Source organism: Bos taurus, chromosome 1 (genome assembly GCF_002263795.3).
Source record: "Bos taurus isolate L1 Dominette 01449 registration number 42190680 breed Hereford chromosome 1, ARS-UCD2.0, whole genome shotgun sequence".
NCBI classification, from domain to species: Eukaryota; Metazoa; Chordata; class Mammalia; order Artiodactyla; family Bovidae; genus Bos; species Bos taurus.
This window is the reverse complement of record NC_037328.1, coordinates 80,280,264-80,289,362: the sequence shown is the minus strand read 5'-3', so window position 1 is coordinate 80,289,362 and position 9,099 is coordinate 80,280,264. Positions and strand designations below refer to the sequence as shown.

The 9,099-nt window shown below is 42.8% G+C and overlaps 1 non-coding gene across 1 annotated transcript; it reads left to right on the top strand.

The window, feature by feature from the left end:
• The first annotated feature begins 8,667 nt into the window (after positions 1-8,667).
• MIR2285K-3 (microRNA mir-2285k-3) lies at positions 8,668-8,748 on the top strand. Its single transcript, NR_107802.1, has one exon. It is a non-coding gene; the product is annotated as a microRNA mir-2285k-3 (primary transcript).
• Positions 8,749-9,099: the final 351 nt, after the last annotated feature.

Here is a 9,099-nt window from a genome sequence, read left to right as displayed (position 1 = left end):
AATGGATGTTTTTCTGGAAACTCTGTTGCTTTTTCGATGATCCAGAGGATGTTGGCAATTTGATTTCTGGTTCCTCTGCCTTTTCTAAAACCAGCTTGAACATCTGGAAGTTCACAGTTCACGTATTGTTGAAGCCTGGCTTGGAGAATTTTGAGCATTACTTTATTAGCGTGTGAGATGAGTGCAATTGTGTGGTAGTCTCAGCATTCTTTGGCATTGCCTTTCTTTGGGACTGGAATGAAAACTAACCTTTTCCAGTCCTGTGGCCACTGCTGAGTTTTCCAAATTTCCTGGCATATTGAGTGCAGCACTTTCACAGCATCATATTTCAGGATTTGAAATAGCTCAACTGGAATTCCATCACCTCCACTAGCTTTATTCACAGTGATGCTTTCTAAGGCCCACTTGACTTCACATTCCAGGATGTCTGGCTCTAGGTCAGTGATCACACCATCATGATTATCTGCGCCATGAAGATTTTTTTGTACAGTTCTTCTGTGTATTCTTGCCACCTCTTCTTAATAACTTCTGCTTCTGTTAGGTCCATATCATTTCTGTCCTTTATTGAGCCCATCTTTGCATGAAATGTTCCCTTGTCTTGGGCACTTTAAGTTTGAATTGTGTAGCACTGAGCAAAAATATGAGAGTTGTTATGGATCAGTGAGCCATATCTGGATCAGTGATCACTGATCACTGATCATGTGGATCAGTGATCACTATCTACAGCCTTTCTGCTAAGTGGTTTATGGCATACCCTAAAGATAGGTGTCATCGTTCTGAAGTCACAGATACATGACTAAGGTTCAGATAGGCTAAATACGTTGCCTAAAGTCACCCAGTGAGTAAATGATACAATCGTGTAGTGGACCCAGGTTTGCACACTTGATCCACTAGGCCTCCAGCCTCCAGGTTGTGTAATCTTAGTCACCTGGGGCTCACTGATTCAGTCTGGTTGGGGTGGGGTCTGGGGAGCAATGTATATAGCAGGTACTCGAGATGGTATTAAGGTCTAGCAAGTTCAGGAAATACTATGTGGTACTTTCCTGCCTGTAAGGTGTGGGTCATGGCTGGCCTGCAATAACTATTAGCTGTGACTATTGTGACATGAATTAACTGAGATGATATTTTATCATAGGAGCTTCCTGGGTGGCTCAGTGGTAAAGAATCTGTCTGCCATGCAGGAGATGCAGGTTCGATCCCTGAGTTGGGAAGATGCCCTGGAGGAGGGCATGGCAACACACTCCAGTATTCTTGCCTGGAGAATTCCATGGATAGAGGAGTCTGACAGGCTATTGTCCATAGGGTCTCAAAGAGTTGGGCACAACTGAAGCAACTTAGCATGCAGTGTATTTTATCGTGCAAAGACTTTCATCTTTTAAAAATTCATTAGTCTTAGAACTAAAACTTAGAAGTTAAGAGAAGTAGATTCTGAATTGTGAATCTACAATCTAAAACTGTATACTCAGAACTATCTGTACATGAAATGAGCTGCCTTCAGAGATACCTGTTCCTCCTGTTAAAGAAATCGGCCATACCACAAAGCCGGTGTGCTTTAAGGACCTAGGGCCAGGTTAGTGACTGCCCTCTGCAGGCACATGCTGCGGAGGATTTGGGTGTGTGAAGGTTCCAACAGAGGTGAAGTTGAGGAGCTATGCAAAGTCAGAACGGATTCTAACTCTGGAAGGGAAAGCAGGAAGGAGGAGTGGCAGAAGCCAAAGCGAGTAGATATTCAGGGGCCATTGCTTCCAGCAATGTGTCCTGGGCAACCTGCACTCTCTTCCATAGCTTCTGAGTCACCAGAACCCCAGTCCTGCCATCAGGGCTCTGAGCACTTTATGTTTCGCAGGGAATGCTGGTGGGCACATGTCTTTCTATCTCTTCCCAGGATTCCCAGGTCTTCCTGTCTTTAAGTTCTCAAAGCCTATCCTGTGAGCACATACATTACAGATCATAGTCTGGAAATCTTGTCTCATCAGAGCCTGGAGGAAGGCTCAACCCCTTACCTTGGGCCATTGACCTTTTGTTTCCAACCTCAACCTTTGATGATAAAACTCAGCATAGGGATTCCTCTGGTAGACCAGTGGTTAAGACTTCACCTTCCAATGCAGGGGGTGCAGGTTCGATCCTGCTAAGGATCCCTTAGCATTCAGGGAGCTAAGATCCCACATGCCTCGTGGCCAGGAAACCAAAACATAAAGCAGAAGCTGTTAAAAAAAAAAAACAAAAAAAAAACACCTCAGCATAAGCTTTCTTACAGACTAAGAGCAGTCATTAAGACCCTGCTAGAAGGAAACCAGCTGAATGATTGCCTACGCTAGATTCTAAGATCCATGACGTTATTAATAGCTGCCACCTTGAACACTGATTGTGTGCTGGGTGTTTCTTTTGTCATTTAATTCTCCCCACAACCCAGTGATAGAGGTAGCGCTATCCCTGTTGTATCAATGAATAAACTGAAGCCCCAAAATTCAGCTAAGTTGCCCTAGGTAACAGAGCTAGGAAACAATGGACTTGGACTTCAAACCTATCTCTCTGTGAATCGCAAGGTAGAACTCATTAGGCATATACAATTTTGCCTTATTGGAGTAATAGGAAGTTTTGCTTCTCTTGATGAGGAAGCTTAAGGATTGGTTACCCTGACAACTGATGAGAGCAAAGCTGTGTAAAGAGTGTATCACAGGGATGGCAGATCCTTGTACTCACATTTGAACTCCTCTCTAACCTTTATTAATATGGATAGCCATGACCTTCCCAAAGACATCTTTTGATGACTTTGGCAGAGAGAGATTTCTGGTTGCTAGTGACTCTCAGTGAGGTACCATTAATGCTAAGGATGGTGGCTGACTATGTTGGGGACTGTTGGGCTCTGAGGCAACTATGTTGAGGGCCAGGAATTTGTTCATGAGGAATGAAAACAGGTGGGAAGATTCAGTGAGAGGAACGGAGTGTGAGATGTGCATCATTTAATCAACCTTGAGATAAAAGGGCACCTGTGTGTATTAACTTTGAAAAGGAGACCATCTGGCCCCATCTTGGTTGGCCAACACAAAGAGATTGTCTTCTGATACACAGATCTGTTCTGTTAGAAGAGCAAAAATCATCCCAAGAGAGGTAAAGAAATTTGAGGGCTTTCTCCAACTCAAGCTTTATCTTCTGTAACTGTGAACAGATCTTGTTTGGGGTTTAACATCATTTGAGTACTCAAGATGGTAGGTCCTCACCATCCCCTCCTTTCTGATTGCCTGTCTGCCATCTTCTAGAAGCTCCTTTGGGCTGCAGTTTGAGCTGGGTGCTCTTACACACTACCATTTCTCCTTTCCAGGGGAAAGGAGAGAAGCAGGGAAAGGAAAGAAGTGGGTAGCAGCACCTTTCTTCATTTCTAACTCTAGCCACAGTATCTTTTCTTGGGACTCTTTGTGTAAATATGGCCAATATTATAAACTTTACTCTGTCGTTAATTTCATTACATTTGTTCAGCTATTTTGTTTTCTGCCTTAGGTGCTAAGTTTGTCTCAAGACTCTTTGAGGGCAGGAAATGTAGTTTATGTGGAGGTGGTGATGACTGTATTTTAATTTCAGTGTCTAGCAGGTAGCCAAGAAAAACTTTTTTTAAATTTGTTTAACTGATGTTTATTGGATGCTTTTCTTGGTCTGGGCACTGGACACAAAGGCACTAGGGTTACGGAGCTAATTGTTACTTGATCGAGATGCTTAATTTTAAGGGAAGACAGACATGTAAGCAAATTAAAATTTTAATTTTATTTGAGCTATAATTGAGGTTTGAGTAAAATTTATTGGGTGCTCAGATGAGAAATGATGAGACAAGAGAGATGGAGACAGATGTAAGAATGTTTTGAGAGTAGTAATAATAGAACTTTGTTTCCTGTTGCGTTTGATTCAATACCTTTATGGGCTTGTGTTAGGGACAGTGAGGTACCAGGATGAATATGCAATCCAGGAGCACCCTGAGTGAAGGGAGAGTTGAATATGGGATAAGAAAGAAGGAAAAATGCTTAACAAGATATTAAGTGATGGAGAGACTGAGGGAGAGGATTATAATTCCTAACACATATTGAATGCTTATTACCATGTGCAAGGTAATTAACATGAATTGCCTCCTTTCCCCCTCATTATAATCTTATGAGGTAGATACTGTTTTCTCCATTTTTACAGATGAAGACACATCTTGAGAGTGGTCAAGTAGCCTGTTAAGATCACATAGTTGAGAAGTGGTAAAGTCAGGTTTAAATCCAGGAACTCTTGTTCCAAAGTAAACACCCATGTGATTGGGTAGAGAAAAACTCAACCAGCTGATCAGGAATCCCCAAAGGGCCCTCAGTGCTGATACACGCTGTGTGCTATGCCTAGTTGCTCAGTGGTGTCTGACTTTTTGTGATCCCATAGACTATAACCCACTAGGCTCCTCTGTCTGTGGAGATTCTCCAGGCAAGAATACTGGAGTGCTGATAACCCCACATTTATACCTCTGGCCCAGACCTTCCTACCATCCTCTGTAATCTTCTATCAGACTGCCAGGTCACACTCCACTTGAGAGTCTAATCTCAAACTCAGGATACCCAGAGCTGAACTGATGTGCTCTTCCCCAAGCTTCTCTTCCCTCATCTTCTTCTTTTCTGTTGAAAGCAGCACCATCCCCAGATACTAAGTTATTCACTCATTACACTTATGGTTTTCTATGTCTTTCTCTGCTAGAATGTAAAGCTCCAAGGGCAGTGATCTTCATCTGGTTAAGCATCTTAAGCCCTCAGAATTATGCTGAGCACATAGTTAGTGGTTAATACATTTAAAAATGAGTAAATGTAGGTGTCAATTTTCTGTACAGGTGTCTGGTTTAAATTTTGTTCTTAAATGTGGTCTGGAGTCTAGGGGAGGTGCCCATGGGTGTGTGTAAGGGGGTACAGAGGGGAGCCCATGAGGTTGAGGCTGGACTTCTAGGGATGTGGACACTTCAGTGCCAGCAGGAATCTGGTCACCAGAGGAAGTTGGCATGGGGAGGGAAGAGGAAAGCTGGGAGGATGCCTGTTAGAGGGAGGGAGTTTGAAGAAAAGGAACCAGAGAGGCCTCACTGAGGTAGGTGCTGAGAGGAGATTTTGCAATTAGAGACGCAATTTCAGTGGAATGATGTGGGCTGACTCCAGTTACTTGGGAAACAAGTGGAAAGTGGAGAAGTGTAAGCATCTCAAGAGGCTGTGCTGTGAGGAAGGAGAGGTTAGGTTGTTCTTTGAGGAAGTGTTTTGTTTGAGGATTTAAAAAAATTATTTATTTTTAAATTGAAGAATAATTGCTTTACAGAATTTTGTTTTCTGTTAAACATCAACAAAAATCAGCTGTAGGTATACATATGTCTCCTCTGAGGGGTTTTTTTTTTTAATCTGTTAAAAAAGAAACCCCAACCTTTTGGGTATGGGCGGGTGAAGAGGAGTGAGGAAGTGACACAAGAGGGGGTTGGGAGGTGACAAATAAGCTAATTTCATCCAGATTGGCAAGGAGACATTGAGCAAATTCTGTCTGGTCCTTGCCCAAGAATTGCTGCTGAGTTCAAGCCCATAGCTCAATGCCTGGCACATAGTGGGTCCACAGTATTTATTGAGTATACTGTAAAATACTATGGGATTGAGTGACAGGTCACTATCAACTACAATGCAGTAAAAGATGTCTGATACAGGGAGTTGGCTTTTCAAGCCACTGACTGTAGGCGAGTGGCATTTATCTCCCCTTAGCAGCATATTCGTGAGTGTTATGAGCAGTTGTATGTGGTTATATTTTGGTTTCCTCTTTTCTGCACCATGGTTATGCTTTTAGAAGATAAATTTGCAGGTGACTCACTTGGGTGACTAGAATGACTTGTTACCCAAGAGTTCTGTGTGCATATAATGGTGACTTAGTCAGTCTGGGCTGCTTATAAACAACAGACATTTATTTCTCACTGTTTAGGAGACTGGAAAGTCTTAGATCAAGAAGCCAGTGTGCTGGCATTCTGGTGACGGTCCACTTCCTGGTTCATACCTGGCACCTTTTCGCTGTGTCCTCACACAGTGGAAGCAGTGATGGGGCTTTCTTTTTTATAAGAGTGCTAATCCCATTCATGAGGACTCCATCCTCATGACCTAATCATGTCCCAAAGGTTCCACCTCATACCTTCACGTCTGGGGATTAGGATGTCAATACATGAATCTGCAGGGGACACAAACATTCAGCCCATAGCAAATGCTAAGTCCAAGGAAACAAAAGAGTTGGCCAAGGGTGGCAGAAAGGCCATTTGACTCTCAGTTAGAGCCTGGCGCCGAACCAGTTCCATTTCACACCAAGTGGTACCACCTCTGGGAGTTGGATTTAAATTATCTAAGTTTGTTGCCTTTGGATTTTATAAATAGAATAGTGTCAGGAAAGGAAGAAATAAAAGGAACTATGATTTATGAAATGTATTAAGAACTACAGTCTGTTTCCTTCTTTAAAAAATGACACGCGAAGAATGCAGGTTTAATTCCCTGATGGTGGCAAATGACATAGTTTATAGATGTCCAGGGAGAAGGCTAAAGATTAGACTCCTATTTTAATCCCACCTTCTCTGGGAAGACATTGGCAGACTGCATAGGAAAGAATGAAAGAAAAAAACCCTTACTATTTATTAAATATCTTGTGTGCCTGAAATAATGCAAATGCACATGACACTCATCCACACTAGGGAAAGGGCAGTTCATCAGTGTAACCTACCCAAGGCCACACAGCCAGCAAAGGGGAGGGGGCTTGACCCTCTTGGCTAAAGAGGGATGCATCTAGGAAATGCAGCTGCTTGAAGTCAGCCAGAGTCCCGAGCACTAGCGCAGTGCCTTATAATCAGGAAAATCTTGAGAAATATTTATCAAAGGGATAGTGTGTTAATTGAATGAATTACCAGAGCCCTGGGAAAACTTGCAAATAGGTTTGCTAAAGTGCTGTTAGAGGTCTTCAGCACTTTCTAGAGAGTGAGAGAAACCCAGGGAGAGAAACATTTAAATTTTCAAAAGGAGTAATTACAAAGCATCAGCATCAGGTCATCACTAAGATGACTTGTGTAAAATGCCTGCATATGGTAGCTCTCAGTAAGTAATAATTAATGCATAAGGTAATTATTAAATCAATACATCCCCATTGTTTCACCTCACTCTGGGACACAAGATACAGGGTTCCCTGACCTGACACTTTTGGGGTTCATGTTGGAAAGCACTGTAGCTTTTTTTTATCCCTGATGTCTTATTATATAATATATCTTTCCCTGTTGGCAGTCCTAGCCTCTTGCCCCTCAGTTTAGCAACTCTTTGTGGTTTCTGCACAAGGAAACTTGTGTGTTATCTCAGATCCTATATTTAAAGACCATCCCAAGTATTCCCTCAATGGCCAGACATTTTTGTGTGACACCAAAGCATAAAGACACTTTATGTTGATTATGATAATAGTGAATTTAGAACGCTTCTATCAGTCAATGAACATATTTGTATCCTTAATAACTGAGGCCTCAGTTGGTAAAGAATCTGCCTGCTGTGTGGGAGACCTGGGTTCGATCCCTGGGTCAGGAAGATCCCCTGGAGAAGGGAATGGCAACCTGTTCCAGTATTCTTGCCTGGAAAAGTCCATGAACAGAGGAGCCTGGCAGGCTACAGTCTGTGGGATCACAAAGAGTCGGACACAACTGAGTGCTTAACACTTTCACTTTCAAATAAGTTGGAAAATGTGGACTAGATGGTGGTTGGTTCACTACTTCAATGTAGTGCTTTTATAACTGTCACTAAAGGATACTAATTTGTGTCTGTTGGGAAGATAGCACTTATTTAACCCATGATTTTGAGCAGTACATAGACAGGGCTTGCTGGTCTCATTTATGGATGATTTAAAGATAGGAAGGATAGTGAATGTTGTGTGTGCCAGGGTCAAAATTCTCTGTAAGCTTCACAGGCTAGAAGAGGAACAGAGTGTAGAAAGATAAAGTGTAGCACCAGGATAAATAGAGGATAAAAGGTGAGCTCCAAATACCAATGGCACACTCAGACAGCCCAGCCGGAGGTGTAGTTAGGGACAAAGGCTTATAAGAAAGGCTGGTAAACTTGAGTTCAGTTAACGCTTGACTGAGGGTCATTAGCATGAGGCTGCTAAAAACTAACCAGAAACTGTCCACATTTGCATGGTAGGAGTATAGTTGGTCTCCTGTTCCCTACTAGTGAGGCCACACCTAGACACTGTGGAGTTCAGAAAACGTGTTACTTAAGGAATGGCTCAAACAATGAGAATGTTTAGCTTGAAAAAGAGAAGGGTTGAGGCGGGATGTGTGTGTAATAGTTTTGGGCTTCCCAGGGGGTGCTTCCCAGTGATAAAGAACACACCTGCAAACACAGGAGACATAAGAGACATGGGTTTGATTCCTGGGTTGGAAAGATCCCCTGGAGGAGAGCATGGCAACCCACTCCAGTATTCTTGCCTGGAGAATCCCATGGACAGAGGAGCCTGGTGGGCTACAGTCCATGGTGTTGACTGAAACAACTTAGCATGCCCATAATAGTTTTAAAGGATTGTTTCATGGAAAAAAGAACAGATGTTTGTTTTTCCTCTAGAGGATGGTCTTAGAACCAGCAGGTACAAGCTAAAGAGTTTGGGAGGAGATGAGTCCAATGTTTTGGGTTGACCTAAAAGTTCATTTGGGTTTTTCTATAACATCTTGCAGAAAAACCGGAATGAACTTTTTGGCCTACCCAATAAATAAAAGGCTTTTCAGAACTAATATTTAGCTGTCTGCAGATGGGGTGCCTTGGAAGGAGAGTTATCATTATTATAGGTATGAAAGCAGATGCTGGCAGGGTGGCCATTTTTTTGTTGCTGTTGAATGGGAAGTTCATTCATCAGGTGGTAGGTTGACCACCTGACTGTCCCCTGAAGTCATTTCTAACTGTGATGGGGCTCCTAGGTCTCAGAGAGCACCCAGGCCCCCGACTTGACGTACAAGGGGACCCAGTAACCAGATACCTGATGAAGAGGCCAATGTGGAAGGCTTGGGCTTTGGACAAAGAGCTAATGATGGAAATCTTCCTCTGTTTGACTTTTTCTGCA